Raw genomic sequence first — 21,066 nt, 5'->3', positions numbered from 1 at the left:
TCCTGCTGTGGAACCTTTATCTGTTTCACCGACCCGGATGCACGTACAAGGCTGCCAATCAAGAAAAAGGTGAGCTTGATGTAAGAATTTTACGATGTTATCCTGGAACGGTGTTTTAAATTTGCGTGACGAGCCCTAGCGTTACGTTTGCGACAGTTATTAAATCCCTCTCATTCCATGCGTGACGTTTCATTGTTATTTCAAACACAAGTACAATAGTTTGTCATTGAAGTATTAACAGACAGTGTAAATCTGCTATTTACCATGCACTATACTAGATTAATATACAATCTTCGTTCACTGTCCAAAATCCACGCGCGCAATTGGTTAAAATAGATCACGTGATTTTGCTTTACCTGTCGTCAGCAAACTCAGACAGTGCAGTATTGACAATAATGCACGAAAATCGTGCATTATTGAAGGTGTCTTCAGCTTCAAAGCTTGTAGAAGTGGAAGAAAAGTATATTCCTCAAATTATCAACGATCCAATACCAAACAAAATCGAAGAGGATAACAACTTGAAGCGCTTTCATGTTCAAAGGTAAACTGCAGCTCAATAAATACATTTTTGTGTGCGATTGACTTGCTTGTAGTTGCTTGATTGTGAAAGCCATCGACTTGCATTGAACAAGCTTCTCGCTGACTGTATTTATGAACGACCACAGCTGATGATGTAATCCCGTGTAATTATGTACTACTACACTTCTTATTTTTAAACATTAAGTTTCAGTGTTGTTTGAAGTTCGTTAAGTCGATGATCGCTTGCAGTTCGATGCAGTGTACTCAGATTGTATATTAAAAGGGTTAGAGTCTGTTCGTTCGTGTTTTGTTGACAAATACACGAACTTGCTGGCCTCACAATGAACTCAAAATTTTCAATACTGCACTCGGCTACGCCTCGTGCAGTATTGAAAATTTCTCGTTCATTGTGCGGCCAGCGCGTGCGTGTATTTGTCAACAAAACACTCACAACAGTCTCTAACCCATAATGAATGACTGGTACGAAAGAACTAAGATGCCAGTGCTTATGTTTTCTTTAAAGAATGGACAGCCTTGTTTTTCCTGTAAGTCATTTTTTTGTGTGGATGAATGAACCTGCCTGTTTACTTTCTTTTCTAAAACAAACTTTTCGAACGTTTTTGCAAGGAAGTAGACAATTTCATTATAACTCGATATTTACCATTTGACAGGTCCAAATGGTTTAGAGTGTTCATTTGCTTCATTTTTTAACAATCAAGAAGTTAGGAAGGCTTTTTGCCACAGCATCGGGGGAATCCTGCGAACCAAGTAAGTTCATTTGTACTTTTATATTCTGGATTTCTTAATATTTTTTATAAAGTGTGGAAAGTCTACACATTGATCGTGCAGTTTTTCTGATTGAAAGACAATGATGGAACTTGAGACCCACCTTTCACGGAAGAAATGGTGAAAGTGTTATTGATTTTGCAATTTGTAATCAGGATTGGTTCCCAAATGTTTCGGGTGCGAGAATTGGTTAGCTGACTCTCTCAGTAGATTCCATACAGGCAATTTTTCTTTCCAATTCAACTCGCTTGCTGCAGATTTATTCCTCACAGAATACACTGTACCAGATAGTTTGTTTCTGTTCGCAATCGAGCAGCTGGGCTCATGGTACTATCCACTGTTCTTTGTTTTGCACAGAGTGCTGCTCCATTATTGTATGGCACGTTATTAGGGTCAAAATTAAATGTGCAAACTTTATACATTTTAAATTCCAAAACAAGTCTTTCGTTTACAATTACTTTTTAATTGCAACTCCTGTTGCATGCTCATTTGCGATTGCAGTTTATCCTGACATGACGATTTGCGAAATTTACTTACTCTTTAAATTTTGTGAGGCGAATGGAGTGTTACTTGTACCTTTCAATCTCAGTTTAGTAGCATTGCGTGTAGAGATATTTTGTGTATGTTCCAAACAAATGGTTCCCCTTTTTCTAAATATATCTCAGTAAACAAACTCCAGACGTTTTCGAACAACGTGATCAAAATCACGCAGCTAAATTTGCCGATTTTCGGTGTTACAATACATTACACCGCAGACCTACTTTTGAAAAAAGTCTCCGTTCGCAAATTTTCTGCGAAACATCAACCAGGAATTCGGAGGGCAGACCACATGATTCAAGGATGTCACATGTCTCGAATTTTCCCATGATGCATCACAAGCCGTTAATGTCACGCAATATTCACAACATATTTTTGCACGTGTACCTGGTACGAGTACCTGCCTCCGTTTTATCCTGCGTTGTCTTTACAGATTGTCTTCAGTGTGTTGATTGTTAGGGATCCTAACGTGCTACAGCAGTGCATGCAACGTCTGTTGGATACTGCTGAATTCATACGAAATATAGGGAATGGACAACAGACGATCGCAGTATGTAAGGCGCCTGTGTCAGCTGTTTGTACAGCAACTACTGTACTATTGTCGTTTCCAATTCGTTTCCAATTCAATTGCAGTTCACAAGTAAAGATTATATAGCCTTTAAAGTGCTACTGAAACAAAATTTTTTCGTATCCAAGACTTTTGCATAATAATAAAGTTTTAGTCTTACTCACTAACGATGTGATATTTGTTTTTGCCAACGCTTTGCCTAAAGTATCTTTTTAACCGTTCCAAGTTGACCTGTTCAGCTCAAAATTGGCGGCCATCTTGGCACGGCCAAACTGACCTTGTGACGTCACTGGTTGTGTTGTCACACAACTCAGAGTAAAACCTCGGGAAAACATGGAGTGCGGCGTAGCTGTTGTTGAAGCCAAAACGCAAAGGAGAAGGTCTCCGGTACAAGTACTGTGTTGCTGGTGGGCCCGGAAATGTTAGTTGCACAAATAATTCCAACACCGAGGGATATGTTTCATTGGGAAGGCGTTATTCGCGACAAATGGGTTCGCTTCGTGCGAAAACATCGGGCAAACTGGCAGCCATCGAAATCATCAGTACTTTGCTCGGTACATTTTGATGCATCAGACCTCAAACAACGGCCCGATTTAAATCTCGGAGGAGATGTATTATTTCGTATAAAAGCGATGGCTAAAAAATGCTGTGCCGACTAATGTGTTCAGTGTTGAATGAGCATTCCTGTTATGTAAATATGAACATGACATCTAAACAATTAACCAAGTGGCACAAGATGTGAATTCAATTGGAAGAATACATTGTTGCAATCTTCTCTAAACTGCAAGAAATGACATCACATCCTGAAACACTCAATGTAACGGAGGAGAGGCAGTTTTGATGCAGGGGACTAACTCACATCGAAGACTGTGCTTACAAATTTTTTGTTGCGTACGAAGTTGAAAGAGTGCAAATCAACGACAGCAAGCTTCGAATCTAGAAAGGTCTTCTTGTAGAAGATGCTATAACAGATCTCAAGGAGAGTGAATCCCTCAAGATGACATATCCAATATGTTTCTTTTATTATCGTTTTTAGTGCACAGCTTTTAATAGAAACGACCTCTCTGGTGCCACATGCACCATGCGGTGCATCAGTTCACATACCTTGCCTCCACTCCAGGAATAGTTCCGAGAACAAATGGACTTATCACAGCCTCCGTTTTAACAAGTATATAAAACCGTTTTAGCAAATATATTAAATCGCTTTTTATCAAGCCATTATCGCACAAAAATTAAAAATCATCTAAAATCAAATCCCATTCCCCACTAAAAAACAAATTACAAACATACTCTAGCATACATCAGCAGGCTAGTATCACCAAAACCAAAACCAGTGGGAGATGGACAAAATTAAACAAAAATTTCCCAACATGAAGCTCAGACATGTTGGAATAACTACGATAAAACACATTGAGTTTCATTATTTTTTATATTATCAGTACGATATTAAATTTGTGATTTTAAAGTTCGCATGTCCTATATTTTGAGAGTATTAAATTTCACGATTTAGAAGCGAAAATCGTGAAATTTAGTACTCGAGTTAAGTGAGAATAAGGTACTTGTTGTCAGGAATAAACCAATAAAAAAACATCCTTTTCGGCTATATAATCTCCCTGTTTAAGTATCATCTGAATCCTACGTCTCCTCGGGGAGAAAAGGGCCTTCCTGTTTAAGTATTCTTCGGTGCAACCACGTCACCAAAATTTTTGGCTTCCGGCGCCGGGTTGGATGACAAGTTTGACAACAAGATGGCATTTCAGGAAGGTAGTGAGCCTGTATTTTCCTTATACTACGTGACTCTGAAAGGTCCCAAGAAAAAAGGTACAAGGCATAAGTTTATTTTTGTGGCTTCGACCGATATACGTTAAAAAGAAGCGACTTAGAAAACAATGTGCCGCTCTTCCCGGCTAAAGAATATCCGGACACCGTGAACTACTTGGTCCTGCAGACCTCTTGGCTTAGGCATCAACAAATGAAGGTGAACAAGAGTTTATATGCCTATAATTTTTTCGTATCGGGATGGGTGAATGGTGTTCTTGCTAAAAAACCGGAAGGAGACAAAGTGTTGCTTTTTTCTCGGGTAGGTTAAGAAAAATAAAATGTTTCTTTATCATTTTTTATGTCTAACTTAAATTTTTAATTAATTAACATTAATTAATCTTGTTCTAAAAGGTAAATAACTCTCAAAGAGCTTGAGATACCCCGCTCAAAACCTGGCTACTGTCCAAGAAAAATGGGATAGTTATAAATGCTTACCGCAATTATATGGCTGAGTAAGAATAAAAGAAGTTCTTTTAAAAGTTGTAAGAAATGATAATTTTAAGTTTCATTAATATAAGAATTGATTATTATTTTCGTATTAGTAGCTCGAACAAAAATTTAAAAATTAAGTTAAGATTTTTACACAGCCCCATACATTTATTATGCTATGCAAGTTTCGATCTACTCTATTGATATAACTGTTTATGCAAAAAAGCATTAGACTACTGCATGTATGGGGCTGTGCCAAAACCTTACCCCATTGAATACTTATATTTTGTTAGCCTTTGAGAGGCTGGCGTGAGAATGTATAACTCCAGTGTACACAGCAAAAAAGCACTTGGCTTATGCCGTCATACAATAATTAAAGAGGTACATAATAACCACATATGGAAAATGTGTTTATTTTATTTTGACAAGAATTTGGTTTTGAAAATTTCAAATTGCCTTTATATATTGTGAGCACATTTAAATTTTGTTTACTTGACTACAAATTTTATTGGTTCATTTAGAATAGTATTTTTTTTTGTTTTCTCATAACAGGTGCCTTATAGTCCAGTCAGTGAAATGGACTTCACATCTGCAAAGAAAAAAATGAAAAAATGAAAAGGGACCATTTATGTGTTCCTCAAGCTCAAAGAATAACATGTGCCAGAACTGCTGCAAGGCCAGCATCCCCATCATCTGATGAGATAAAAGCATTCTTTACATAATTTTAATGGCTAACAGCGTATCCTGACTGGTTAGTACCGGTTTTACAACTTCTTTCCATGACATCTTTTAACTTTCTAGCAGCCACTTTCCTGCCTTCTCGAGTTGCTGCTATAACTCTGAGAGATCAAGGATGGACAAAAATCTTCTCCGAGCGTTACAAAACTTGGAGGAATTAGAAAAATAATGTTGCAAGGTGTGAATGAAATCGTCCTTACTACCTCTTTTTGTAGTAATAAGCTATTAACTGAACCTACTGTTTCACAGTGTGGAAAAGATCCCTCGCCTTTTGTATTGACGAAGCAGAAAAGCTTAAAAGATTTTGGAATGACAACGATGACCAGGTGTTTGTTTTGTTTTTTTCATTTTACTACCTCTATGGCGTTAAGTTAAGTTCTTCCTGACAGTTTTTGCTATTGAAAGGTTGTCTCGGAGATATCACTCAACTTTGTTGTCTGGTACTTATGTTTAGTAATCGTTAATAATATTGTAGTAATCGTGGATAAACCACGCAAAAGTATAACATAGGTAATACTGTACATGTTTAATAACGGTGAATAGAGCGCTCGTAAATGTTGACTAGGTACATTGCAATGCAATAGCGTGGAAACTACACATTCACAGCAACCGAACATGGAGAATTCAACTGTACAAATTTTATTATATATGCTATATATTATCCTGCCGTTTAATCAATAACTCTATACTTTCTTAAAAAGGTAAAGACAAATGGAAAAACGTGTGGTAAAACCGGTGGTGGTAAGTTCTTTGTAAATTAAATTTGTTATGCTATATAGCTTCCTTGGTGACACTGGGTACTAAAATATCTTTGGTTTCAGTGAAAAATAAAACAAGTTTATTTATCATTCTTTTACTGTGCACCATGGGAGAATGTTGATTATTAATTTGTGTGATTACAAAAACGTTCAAAGCAAATGTGTTTTAATATTCGTCGGAGCCAGTTATTCAGTACAACTGCAAGTAGCCTAAAAAAGGAAACTGTGATGACTGTACTCATAAAAAGTCTAGTAGTAATAAAAGAGGATAACAGTCAAATAGAGAGTTCCTTGCACTTCCAAATATTAAAGTTCTTATTGTTTTAGGTCTTTTCTCGCTTTAGTAGAACTGAATCCACATTTTTCCTGCCCGTAACAAATTTCGCAGCTTTTTTAACTCGGGAAAATTAGTTACTGACTAAGAAAATATTATCAGTACGATAAGAGCAGGTTCTTCTTATCGAGCTGTAAAATGTTTGTATTTTCAGCGGAGGTGCAGACAACTGCAAAAGCAGCGGAAAAGTGCATCCTAGGCAAAATCTTAAGGGACATGCAAGACACTTGCTGCAAAAAAGAGTGTATCAAGGGCGTGAGTCCTCAAACTGTGTTGAGCAAAAGGACCCTGTACTGGGGGAAAACATCCAAAGATAGAATGGCATACGTATACCATGCAATTGAAACTGGAAGAATGGAGGAAAAGGGAAACCTTCTGATGGTCGAGAGTGGTCTTGTCTGTGCAAATGCCTGGTGCATAATCCATGTAATAACACCCTCGTGGAAAGTGTCAATATTCTTGTTCGCAGTGTCTTACCTGATTTGTATTGTATTAGTAGAAATGTCTTATCTGATCAGTGATTTTCTTACTTAGTTTCTATGAAAGGTTGGAAGAGATGAGAAAAGGTGAAAAGAAGGAAGACAAGCCTAGGCAGCAACAGAAGACCTTGGCCTGTGATTTGGCAGTGGAATGGTTCCGCAATTTTGCAAAAACGCAGATTACATGCCGAATTCATCTACAAGAACCCTTCCTTCATGTCTCTCAAAACTGGCTGTCTATCAACTATACGAGGACGAGATGGATGATAGACCAGTCCTTGACTGGAGCCACTTTATCTACCATATGTGGAAAACAGAATTCCCTAACGTGTTTATACCATAGGTATCGTATCTAAATGATTCATTTCAGATGTTAAAGGATCAAACAACTAACTCATAAATTGGTAGCAATTTAGGTAGTTTCAGAAAAGTAAGTAAACTTTGACCTTTTCTATCTTATGAATCTCCAAAAGCAATGTCGATCTCAGTTCCCATAGGTTAGTATATCAGCTCCAGAAGCAATGCAAAATCGAGAATAATTAAATACTTGTTCCTTTTTCTGTTTTCATATTATTGGCAACGGATCAGGAAATAGAACCTTCGAGCAGGTTAAGGTGTCGAAAACTATTACTGACGTAATGCATTGCACTTAACTGTTTTCAGGTATACCGATTTACGAAATGTTCAATGTGTCCATTTGGCTGAGAGGCTTAGAAGTCCAGGACTGAAAAAGGAAACGAGACAGGAGCTAAGTTTCATGCGCAAGGTGCATTTGACCCAACAAATGTAAGTCACAAGTGTACTGTGTAAGGGATAGCAATTGTCAGCTTATGTCTGAAATCAGGTCTGGCTTAAATTTAAATGAGTATATGTGCAGAAAGGCTGGTTCACAACCTTGATTTCAGAACAAATAATAATAATAATAATAATAATAATAAAAAAATAGGTAATAATTATAATAATAATAACAATTAACAAAGGTATATGATACTGAAATTGAACACTGGCAGGAAACAGTCCAGGTGGCTATTGACGCAAATGTGGTGGGATAAACAAAAAAAGTTAAGTAGGTGGTAGAAGAGGGGGCTTCTCAGACCTCTTATACAAAGCTTACTGAAAAGGATCCCATGTTTTTTTGTGTGTGTTTTCGTATTTAGGACTGAGCGAGAAAAGTATTATAAACATGGGGAAAAGGCGAAGAAAAACCCCAAGAAGTACTTGTCGGTGACCATAGATGGCATGGACCAAAACAAACATAACCTGCCGCATTTTAATATAAGCACGAAGGTAACAAAATGATTTCCTCTAAGAATACTACTATTGAATCTTTCAGTAAATGATTGCTACAAATTAAATTCAAGCATTTCAGGTTCTCACATTAATCGTTTACTTCACTTTTACCTCTGTAGACCGATGGAAGCGCGTGGCGCTTGAAAACCCATGTAACAGGTGTCTTAAACAACCTCCACACCAGAGCATTCGAATTTCTGGATATGTGCGAATGGCCCCATGGCAGTAACTTGACCATCAATGTTCTTTTTGAAGTAATAAATTCAGTAAGTAAATCGTTATTTATTGTTTCTTTTAGCACTGTTTCTATTCACAATCCTCCTCCATGCCCACCAGTCTTCAACCCACCATTTTTTTTACTTTGTAGTTCTCATTCATGATGACATACTTTTCTCATTTTTAACATAACTGTTAATCATAACTAAGCAGAATAATTGTGTCCGAAGCATATTCTTTGCTTAAAGCAGGGAAAATGCTTCACCATATTACAATCTTTTAGGAATTCTCAAATTTGAAAATGTGTACAAATTTAAAGTGGCTCTTTTTACTCATAAAATTTAAACAACTCAACAAACATTCCAGCAATATTCCATAGAACTCTTACTCAGTTCATTTTTCCTGGCGAAAGTTTCCTCCCTCGTCCACATAAGAATATTATATACATCACCTACAATACAAGATTTGCTGCTAACTTGAATTTTCATATGCCAAGAGTAAATAACTATGGGTCCACTACTTTCTCTTTTGTTACATCAAAACTTTGGGAAACTATTCCAACAGATTTAAAAAAGCTGCCTTACACTTCCTTTTATAAGCAATATAAACTATACCTTTTAAATACCCAAAATACTCTTCCAGCATAATTTCTCTGTATTATGTATATAGCTTAATTATGATTTATTCATTTAACTTTTGTTATTCACATTTAACTTCCTTTTTTCTATTGTCTCTATTAATCGATATGTCTTGTCTTTTTTTAATGTGTCAGTGACCAACACGATAGCATATGCTTCTTTGGTCACTGAGCACATTTTATTTTGGCTTTATTATTGTTATATTTTCCTTATTTTAATTAAAAAATTTTCTGTAAATAGTGTGTGATGGTGAAATTTATTTGTAAATAGTGTGAAATAATAAAAATCTGAATCTCAACAATCGACAAGTTCAGTTATCTAAGTTTTCTACTCTAAGGAAACGCCATGAGGAGCATACAAGGTCTTACACTCAAGCTCGAATTACGATGCCGCCATTCAAATGCTCTAGGAACGTTATGGCAAGTCACAGATTATAATAGCCCAATTTTTGATATTTTAAAATTCAGCCTAAAATAATAGACATCACTACGTGCGTCTGGAGAATAAACCCCACAAACTCTATAGTTTATTCCGCGGAGCCTCATACTGACAACGAGCGCGACAACGACTACGATCAATGCGAATGTTCCAGAAAGGAATTTTTAAGCTTAGTAAAATACTTTACTATAAGATCCATTATTGTAAAGCAAAAGGTTACTTCACTGGAAGCAAGTGTGCGTGTCCAGCAGTTCTGCAAAATGACTGAATCTCAAACTTCCAGTTCCACTGCTGTTAACCTTAGTAAAACTGAAACTCAAGTACCAGTACCTCAAAAGGCTGGCAATAGATTTGGAATATTGAATCGGATAAGGTGCAATAATACAGCAAACACTGGCAATTGCATGTATTTCTGCCAAAACACGTTGTTGTTGTCATCGTCGTCCTCCTCATCATCATTACTGTTAGCGAATCACTCCTTACAGAATGGCTGAACATTAGTCGGCATGAGTAACAAGTGTTCCCCTTGGAAATATTTTCTATATCTTCACAAGAGAAACCCAGCATATTAGACATTTTAGCAGAGGAGCTCAGGCAGTTCATTTATACAGATCTGGGACCAAGGGTCTTGTACTGGGGATGGTGCTTATAGCAATGTTACAATTTGTCGAAAGAGAACCGTCTAATCTGAAGAAAAAACAGAAAATCATGCTCAGCTGCTGTTACAGCTGAAGACATGTGCAGGCCATGGGTCACTGGCTGCCAGTGTTAATAATTTTCCCCCCCTAATTGCCCATACGCTTTACAACAAGAATATTAATAAAATGATGTTTGAATGTTAAAATGAAGTTATGAGACAAGACCTGCATATAGCCAAAACAGGACAGTCCTTTTTTGTGTTATCGTTATTACACTATTTATCATCTCAGTTAATGTTTTCAACTTCTTTTGGTGTTGGTAGTATGCTTTTTCTATTATGAATTTAATGTTATCTAATGCCTGAAATACCATTACAGTTTTAAAAAAACTAATGTTACTTTTGGTATGTTGTTTTGATTTTACAGGTATTGTCAATATGAAATTTGCTTCCTCAATAGGAAAGGACCTTGGTGTCTTTTTGAAGAAAATGAGGTCAAATAGAAAAAACAACAAAAGTAAAACAAGAACACATTGTATGATTATGAGTTCACATTTGTCACTTTCCTCCTCTGAAGGTAGCTCGGTAGGTGTGCGTATCTTCCAATGTTAGATTTAATTTTTTCCAGTCCATATTCATATGAACATAAAAATATATTTAAATGTGAATTGTTGCATAAAAGACAGATTGACTAACTAAAGACAAACAGGATGATTTCTGGCTCCATTTTCAGAATGGCCGATATTGCTATGAAGGTACTGATTCCTTTGCTGTGTGCGGAAAGATCACGTTAGCACTAAAAGGTTTGGACTTTGCTAAGGCCCAAATTGCCCAAAAGCGCTTTGATGTTAAAGCAGCTACAAAAGGTGACTTTAGTGAGTTCGAATTCTCTGACAGCAACGATCAACATTTTGGAGATGGTGATGAGGAGTCTGACTCGAGTGAATTAGAGTGGGATGACATTGGGGCAGAACTGGGTGAAAATACCGTGCAAGAACCTTCCAGAGAAGTTAAACCCATTTCCTTGGTCGATGGTGACATGTACAGTTGGATGTTCCCTGCAGAGTTTTGCCAGTTAAGTATCGATGGTCGCAATGGAAGCAATGCCTGTAGCCTGATTTCTCTGGCAGTCGCTCACACAATCCTAACCTTCGACATTTCGCTTCTACTTGGAAGCCACCTGCACTCAGATTGGAGTAAGCTTTTTTACTTGTGCATGCGTCTTGGAAATGCCTTGTATGATAAAGCCTGTTGGTCCTTGCCACATTGATACATTAATGCCACCGAAACTGCACATTTATTCAGCAATCATCCCATTAAACTTGGACAGACATACCCTGTTAGGGTATTTGATCAGCACAGTTTGTCCTGGATGCAACAGGTAGTTCAATATTCAGAGGACAAATGACATTTTATTATTATAATGGCATTTTTCATTTATCTAAGGAGTCTGGTATGTTATCTTCAGGTGCAGAACTATCCATATTTTCCTCCAAGTAAAAGAGAGCCCACCCCAACATCATGGAAAAAAATAAAGCAGCTGAAACTGAGCTCTATATGGCAGCAGGCCTATCAGAATGTGATGGACAAGCTCCACTGGAATCTGTTACAAGTGAAACCACCCCACCAGAAATGACACCAGTTGATCCTGAAATTGACACAGTGCAATCTCTGCTAGAAAGGATTGAACTGTTAGAAAGGCAAAACTCGCGGTATAAAGATAAAATAGTGCAGCTGGAAAAAGAAAAAAAAAACAGTCTTGTTGGATCATCAGTTTTCTTTGGACAAAATTAAAGACGATAATGCAGCCATTTTGTTTTACACTAACTTTCCAAATGACAATGCTTTATTGAGCTTTTATGATAATCTCAAGCATAAACCTGACAAAATTCAGAACTGGAAAGGAGAGAAGCAGTTAAAGAAAAGTCAAACTTACCAAGTTGACAACAAAAACAAACCTGGGCCTTCAAGTCCAAATTGTCGTCAGCAGAGGCTCTGACATCATTGCGGTGGGTGTCTTTACATGTGAGGCGGTTGGGTCATCGGTGTTGTGTTGTGCAATATGCAATGAAAGGTAGCATTCCCGAACATTTCGGTGTATTCAGAACCACCATGAACCAACAACACGGTTATAATACCCGAAATGGCTATATGCCCAAAGTCAGTAGGCCAAGAATGGAATGGCCATTAACGACTGGACCAAACTACCAAGTGCTTTAAAGAAACTGATGCCGAAAACTACTTTGGCAAGTAAATAGTGCTTTTTCTGTGCAAAGCGACACGCAAAGGCAGTTTATTTCTCTTTACCTGCTTGGAGGTGAATAGAACTTTGCTAATCACCAAAGAGTTAACCAATCAGCACGTGCGAAAAGCACTATTTACTTGTGTGGTATATACCAATTACATGTTATTCACCAAAGTGAAGATGAACAGTAGTGAGTAAATAGTGCTTTTTCTGTGCAAAGTGACACGCAAAGGCAGTTAATTTCTCTTTACTTGCTCGGAGGTGAATAGAACTTTGCTAATCACCAAAGAGTTAACCAATCAGCATGTGCGAAAAGCACTATTTACTTGTGTGGTATATACCAATTACAAGTTGTTCACCGAAGTGAAGGTGAATAGTAGTGAGTATTTACCAAGCTGCTTTGCACCACATTCACCAACAATGAATATCTGTTTTATTATACAACACAAGTTGAATAACTGGCAGGCAAAAACTTGCGGTAAACAAAGCAACACTCAAAGGCAGTTTGTTTTTCTTTAGCTTCCCGGAAGTGAATAGTACTAACTAACCAATTGGTGTGCATGAAAAGTGATGTTTTTGTCAGCTAGTTATTTAACTTGTATATACTAAAACAAATTTTCACCTCAGTGCCGGTGAATGTGGTGGATATTTACCTTACCATTTTGCGGCTTGGTAAATATCCACCACTATTCGCCTCCACTGTATTGAATAATTATTGTTAAATAATTTAGGGTGTTGATGGTCCCATGTACCATACTGATTTGATTTCACACCCGGGGCGCTTATTTACTTTAAGCATTTCAAGGGAAGGCCCTTATTCGAGACAAAATTTTCTTTTCCAAAAAAATACTATGCTTACAGTGTAAATTTTTATGTATATATGTACTAAAATAAAGATAACAGACTCCTATGGGATAAAAGTCACAAAGACTACGGGAAAAAGTTACTGCAAAAGAAGACACTGAGGACACCACAGAGCAGGGACTTCCCTTTATGGACACCACCACAACAAGAAGTGACACACGAATTGAAGTGAATGTCAACAGGAAGGGGGAGAGGGGGGGGAGATACTGCGTCGTAGGCGCCCAGAACAGCGAGAGTTGCCGCAACACGTTTACTCCGGGTGTCACAATGCACCAATTCCCTTCTAATCGGGATTTGAGAGAAAAAATGGATTAAGTTTGTGCAGCAACACCGCAGAGACTTCGCTGAACCTAGCAAATACGCGTCCTTATGTTCAGCTCATTTCGAAGAGAGCTGTTATTCACGGAGGCCATTTTAAGAAGCTGGTGGAGCATGTATCATTAAAAGAGGAAAAGATCCTTAAATGCCTTAACCAGTGAAGAGACAATGCAGGAAGGAGCCAAGACCCAGTACGTGACTCTTCCGCACCTGTACGCAGTACAGGAGTGGCTTCTTCCTTACATGAAACCCATCTATGGCCTAAACAGCTTCCACAGTTTTGTCATTGTGAAAAACAACGTTGGAAAGGCTGTTCTCCATTTCAAGGCGTGGAGTACAAGTCAGTGGGTTGGTGAGGAGTAGGAGCCCATCATACTCTTTGACAATCTTTCCCCTGAACTCCCAGAGATGGTCAAACTGAATAATGCTGCCGTTGACTTCAACGGTCTACGAAGTATGGTAGAGAAGTGTGTGAATAATGATGATGTTAGGAAAGGAGGAAAAGCAGAAATGGCTGACGTTTATGAAAGAGGAGAAAAGAACGTTCAGCGCGTATGATAAAGTAGAGAAGAGAGTATACAAAGAAGGTGCATCATTGTTGCACCCAAAAACAGAGGGAATTATTAGGCTGCATTTACAGATTTGTTTGTGAAGATCGTTGATCATCTTTGAACATATTCCAAAGGCACACAAAATTATTAGACTAAAAAACAACGAGAAAGTATAAAATTTCATGTTCAGGACTAGTCAACAAAATGCAATAAGGAATTGTCGAAGGGCTAAAAAAAGTCACAGTTCATGACGACGACACCTGTCCCTTTGTCCGGTTTCGTGATTACGATATCCGTCTCGTTTCTTCAGTTGGTTGATGGATCTCACAAGTGCCTTAGGTGGTCTAGGACCTTTCGGATTATTCTGCCATTCAAAGACCAAAGATCAGCAGACGTTGTACGAAGACAGCTGTCAGATCTTGGCAAGAAAATAAACAGCGATCTACGCCCAGTTTTCACAAGCAAGAAAATTGCCGACGACATCAATGTAGCAGAGGCCAAACCGCCGCTTATAAATCAACAATGTGTTGTTTACAAATTTAAATGTGATTCGTGTGATGCGGATTATGTAGGCTACACTCGCCGACACCTTTTCCAACGCATTGATGAACATAAGCACTCAGCTATTGGAAACCACCTGCGTGATGCCCACAACCAGAGTAACAAAGATCTTAACAAGCAATTTACAATCTTGAAGAACACTATACAATACAATTCACATTGTATAGTCTTTAATTTTATGCAACGAGATTTTCACACGCACTCTTAATATATATTGAACTCATCAGAATCTGACTTTTTTAGAATTTGATAATGATGAACCGCGATTCATCGAAACGTCATTTATTTTCGCTGATTTTTATTCTAGATAGTCATTAAATTTGTTTATTCAAAGAGTAAAGATAATTAATGACCTTGAAAGTAGTAATAGTTTCTCCTAATGTTTCCTTTCTAGGTTGTTAGCACTGAAGTAAGGAAGTCACCATTATCAGTACTTGTAAAATTACCTGTGCAATTACACAAGTGGTCGTTTGAAGAGGAAAGGGCCGTGGTGGAGTTTGTGGGTTTAGCTTCAATGGATCTGAAGAATGGTATTTCAAGAAATACCGAGTGGCCAGCATTTCGTTCTGACCATCACTTCTGATGTGATGCTGCTCAACACATCAAATTTAGCACTGAATCAAGTGTAATTCTTAACAGTGAGTGAAAAATAAAAAAAATAAAAATTTTCAAAACTTGCAGAAAGTATGAGATGATTCTATTTAGGACTAACATTTTCAATTTTCTACTTAGGAGTTAAATTTTCAATTTTCTATTAAGGAGTGTAATTTTCAAATCCCTATTCTTGGTTTTCACGTGACGCCACAAGATTTTCCAAATATGGATGTCGGCCATATTTGTGCCCCTCAGAGTGTAAAATTTATGATAATAGTAAGCCAGCACTGTATAGTTTTCGCGTTCTTTGGTCTGTTCCGTGAATTCAGCATGGATTCAGCCCCGAAAAGCGAGGAAAATGAAATCGAAAAGCTTAGTGGAAAGATTCCTGCGCTCTCTGATTACGCTGCACCATTGGAAAGCCACGTAAAGCGCCAATACCTTCAGAAGATTTCCGTAGTTGGTGTCGACCCAGCGAATATCCCTTTCAATCAGATTGGTCCTGAATGTTTGCTGCCCATCGAGCAGTCTGATTTATTCAGCTACCTAGTTCTACAGACAAGTTTCTACACGAATGATCAGTTTAAAAATTACAAAAGCCTGGAAGCGTACAATCAAGTAGTGTTGGGGTTTGTGGCTTTGGTGCAAGGAAAAGTAATTTCCGGCAAGTATGTTGTTGTTGCTAAAGTTCGACATTCGCAGCATATGAATGATCCCCTGGTATGGATTATTGCCGATACTGATGGAACAATTTTCTCAGCTCACTGTTTAGGATGTAAAGCTGGGCTCGCCGAATCGTGTTCTCATGTTGCCAGCACCATGTTTTACATCCAATGCTGGACACGTGTCAACGGGAAGATGACATGCATGCAAGTGAAGTGTGCATGGCTCTTGCCAACATATGTAAGCGAAGTTTCCTACGAAAGGGTGAGGAATATTGATTTTAGCTCCGCTAAAAAGCTCAAGGAAAACCTTGACACTCAAATTGATTCACTAAATACAGTGATGAGTTGCCACGAAGGTCAACAGAGCAATGTTACAACAAGTACTGCCATTTCATCACATTCGATTTCTGAAGCAGAAATGGACAGCTTCTACGAAGAGCTAAACAAGTGTGAGACAAAGCAACCGATGCCACAAATCGTTATTCAGGCCGTCATTTTCCTGAGGTTATCCCCCCAACGCCTAACAAGCAGAATCCTCAGAAGAGATGTCAAGTTTGCTGGGGGCAAGGACGAAGAAAGGAATCCAGATATCAATGTGGACAATGTGACACACGGCGAAAGAAAACAAGATGAAAGGGACGATGTAAGGAAGGAATAATTAAAAAATATACTTCTGGAGAATAATGCGGATAAATGAAACTTGTTAATGAATTTTTTAAAAAAATAACTTACAATGAAAGTGCATTGCTTAATTAAAGCTGGAGCTAGTCATCACCAACAGAGAATTGTTTAAACTATAAATTTAAAATGCAAGCTGGATACCAAAAATTGAATGTAATTGAATTGTAAGTGTTTTCTGAATAGAAAAGACTTACAATCACTTATGCATTGTATTTACTATCAGTCCTTTGCTGAGATGAGAGAGCAGGGTGAGAAAGAAGAAGAAGGAAAACAAGAGGGACGAACTAAGGAAGGTATAATTAATCAAACAATATACTTCTGAAGAATAATGTGCATAAATGAAACCAGTTAATGAATTATTAGAAACAATAAATTGCAATAAAGGTGCACTGCTCAAAGCTAGAGCTAGTCAACATCAACAGAGAATTATCCACACTGCTATCAAACAAGAAAGTCAATGTTTTACCATAAATTTTAAATTCAGGCTTCATACCAAAAAATGAATGTAATTGTATTGGAGGTGTAAAATGCATTTCAATACTTATTAAAATTAATAATACTTATATTAAATTTGAAAATTTGATTTGTTCGTTTCTTAGATAAGAGAAGCAAGAAAAGCTCGGGTGACAGATCCCCCACCTGAGGGGGAACCCTACGTCAAGATCGTAATCCGTTTGGGTGATGTCCCGAGATTATTTGGGCGATGCTTCAGTCCCAGTATGCCAAGAGCATGATAAACAATGCAGAGACAGAACTACAGCCTGGTTTCTCTTGTCAAAGAGATATCATGCCACAAATCTGGAACCTAGAGACGCTTTTTTTGGAGGTCGAACCAATGCCATTAAATTGTACCACCAGACCCATGAGGATGAAGAGATTCATTACGTGGATTTTACGTCCTTGTACCCTTGGGTCAATAAGAATTGCACGTATCCTGAAGGACACCCTAAAGTAATTTTGGAACCGGGACACACGGACCTCAGTCAGTACTTTGGATTGGCAAAATGTACCGTCAATCCGCCATATCAGTTGTACAGTCCTGTCCTCTCGTACCGTCATGGAAACAAGCTGACCTTTCCCCTCTGTCGCACTTGTGTCAAAACGGAGCAACCTAAACCCTTGACCGACCGGTCCATGACCTGCTCTCACACCCGAGAACAACGCCAATTGACTGGGACCTGGTGTACCCCCGAATTGGAAGAAGCCGTCCGTCAGGGTTATACGATTGAACACGTCCACGAAGTGTGGCATTTTGAGCGCCGATCTAATGAGCTGTTTAAGCCGTACGTGGATACGTTTCTGAAGTTGAAACAGGAAGCCAGTGGTTGGCCTGACTGGGTGGGTGACGATGAGGAGAAACGGCAGCAGTACCTCGATGATTACGAGCGAAAAGAAGGCATACGACTCGACCCTGACAAAATTGAAAAGAATCCTGGTAAAAGGTCCCTTGCCAAGATGATGCTGAATAGTGGGCAAGTATGGTCAGCAGGGAAACAAGCCTCAGATGGAAGCCTTTACCTCTCCCGCTGACTTTTACAATTTGTTGTGCGACGAAAGCGTCACCATCAGCAACATACGCGTCGTGAATCCTGACATGTTGGAAGTGGTCCATAAACATCGAGACGAGTGTGAACAGGTTCAACCCAACGTCAACATCTTCGTGGCTTGCTTTACCACGTGTTACACCCGCTTGAAACTCTACCAAGAAGGATTGGCTCGTCTTCGCCCGCATCAAATTTTATACTTTGATACCGATTCTTTGATTTACAGGCGAGGACCTGCGGACCCTGCCCTTCCTCTTGGAGACTTTTTGGGAGATTTTACCAATGAGCTCGACCCTCAAGATTACATTGTAGAATTTGCAGCAGCTGGTCCAAAAAACTATGGATATAAGACGAGGCGCGTCATGCCAGCGGCCCGCAGTCGACTCCCCACACCACTTATTTTTTCTTAAAAAAAAATTAATAAAATGCAAATTAGTATCGAATATCGAGTATCGGACTATCGAATATCGATCGAGTATCGACCGAGTATCAAAATATCGAGTATCGACCGAGTATCGAGTATCGATATGCAAATTAAAACCACTGTAAGTATGCATCTCATTATGTAAATTTTTTTTGTACCACGTGTTCGATATCCACCTTTCTGATTGGAGGCTTCCCCAAATCCTCGATTCTGATTGGTTCTTTCCCCAACACCCAATACTTACTAAATCCTGTTAACAGCCTCTATATCATGTTTTTAACAATCAACTTCACATCGCCGTTCGTCACAATGATTTTACAGTAACTACAGTACAATGTTTCAGTGTTTGTTTTGCCCTCATCCATGTCCGACTGGTTATTGTTAGCTGGGCAAGCTCCCGTAAGCGGCCATCTATACCTTACACTTCTCGTGGCCGCTTACGAGAACCATTCTCGTAAGCGGCCAGCTCCAGTTACGGACACTTTTTTCGCATCCCGAGGGTGTCCGCTTACGAGAGCTTCGACTGTAGTAGCCAAAAGAACCAATACCTATCCCAAACAGGCACGACCTGAGGTAAGCTCCTCAGTTGCATCCCTTTACACAGATTTACCACAACAACAAGCCTTTCATCTGGTCATTTTAAGAGGAAAGGGCTCTGGTGGAGTTTGATCCAAAGTATGGTATTTCAAGAAATATCCAGTGGCCAGCATTCCGTTCTGGCCAACACCTCTGAAGTGATGCTGCTCAACACATCAAAACTATCACTTTGTCAAGTGTAATTGTGAACAGTGAGTACAAATGAATGTTTACTTTTTCAAAACTTTCAGAATGTATGAGATGATTCTATTTATGAGTGGCATTTTCAATTCTCTATTTAGGAGTCAAATGTTCTTTGCACACAGCCCAAACAATGTGATAGCTGTTTGTCTGTTCCTGTATGGACACTCCACCAATGGCAGTATTATTTTGGCATCATCACAAATCAGACTGATGGCATGTATATTTATTCTTTCTAGACACAAGAGTGAGGTCAAGACTCTTGAATCACATCAAGGATTCATTAAAAACAAAGGAACATTATAACCTCACACTTAGCGGCTGTTTATAGGAAATGGACAAGAAAAGGGACATTGTGAGTAAAACACAAGTAAAACTTGTTGACAAAGTTACACAGACAGTCTTGAGTCAACAGATTGACGATGCACAAATTGAGAGTGCATTTGACCTTAACTCCTTAGTTGCTGGCATGGATTGTGCACAGTTGAATAAATTCAGTAATATTGCATTTGTGTAACTTGCAATAAGAAATGGCATCAATTCCAATCCTGCAAACTTTGCAGAACGTGCAGTACAGGCGATGAGGCATCATCAAAAGAATGGCAAAAACAATTTGTTGCACAAGTTTGCCTAGTGCATCGCCATCAAAAGAAATGGACAAATTACCTCACATTTAATATCTCCCGTTCTTAAAATACTCTAGCATCAGATGCAGAAAGTCAACAGGAATCAGATAGTATATCTGAGAGGTTAAACCTCCTGATTCAAACGCTAGCAGCTGAGAGGACATAGTATATCTGAGAGGTTAAACCTCCTGATTCAAACGCTAGCAGCTGAGAGGACAGAGCATCTGAGCCATCATGATCAGGATGTTGATGGTGAGAAAGAAGGCGAAAGAAAACAAGATGAAAGGGACGATGTAAGGAAGGAATAATTAAAAAAAATACTTCTGGAGAATAATGCGGATAAATGAAACTTGTTAATGAATTATTTGAAACAATAACTTACAATGAAAGTGCATTGCTTAATTAAAGCTAGAGCTAGTCATCACCAACAGAGAATTGTTTAAACTATAAATCAAAAAATGCAAGCTTGATACCAAAAATTGAATGTAATTGAATTGTAAGTGTTTTCTGAATAGAAAAGACTTACAATCACTTATGCATTGTATTTACTATCAGTCCTCTGCTGAGATGAGAGAGCATGGTGAGAAAGAAGAAGAAAGAAAACAAGATGAAAGGGACGAACTAAGGAAGGTATAATTAATCAAACAATATACTTCTGGAGAATAATGTGCATAAATGAAACCAGTTAATGAATTATTAGAAACAATAAATTGCAATAAAGGTGCACTGCTACACACTGCTATCAAACAAGAAAGTCAATGTTTTACCATAAATTTAAAATTCAGGCTTCATACCAAAAAATGAATGAAATTGTATTGGAGGTGTAAAATGAATTTCAATACGTATTAAAATTAATAATATTTATATTAAATTTGAAAATTTGATTTGTTCGTTTCTTAGATAAGAGAAGCAAGAAAAGCTCGGGTGACAGATCCCCCACCTGAGGGAGAACCCTACGTCAAAATCGTAATCCGTTTGGGTGATGTCCCAAGATTTGGGCGATGCTTCAGGCCCAGTATGCCAAGAGC

General features: G+C 38.3%; 1 long non-coding RNA gene across 1 annotated transcript; it reads left to right on the top strand.

Moving 5' to 3' along the window:
- The first annotated feature begins 5,411 nt into the window (after nt 1–5,411).
- LOC144648669 (uncharacterized) lies at nt 5,412–7,421 on the top strand. The gene is made up of 3 exons (XR_013569723.1): nt 5,412–5,724; nt 6,100–6,139; nt 6,645–7,421. It is a non-coding gene; the product is annotated as an uncharacterized LOC144648669 (long non-coding RNA).
- Nucleotides 7,422–21,066: the final 13,645 nt, after the last annotated feature.

Source organism: Oculina patagonica, chromosome 4, assembly GCF_052425735.1.
Source record: "Oculina patagonica isolate OP01 chromosome 4, crgOcupat, whole genome shotgun sequence".
NCBI classification, from domain to species: Eukaryota; Metazoa; Cnidaria; class Anthozoa; order Scleractinia; family Oculinidae; genus Oculina; species Oculina patagonica.
This window is presented reverse-complemented; position numbering and strand designations above follow the sequence as displayed.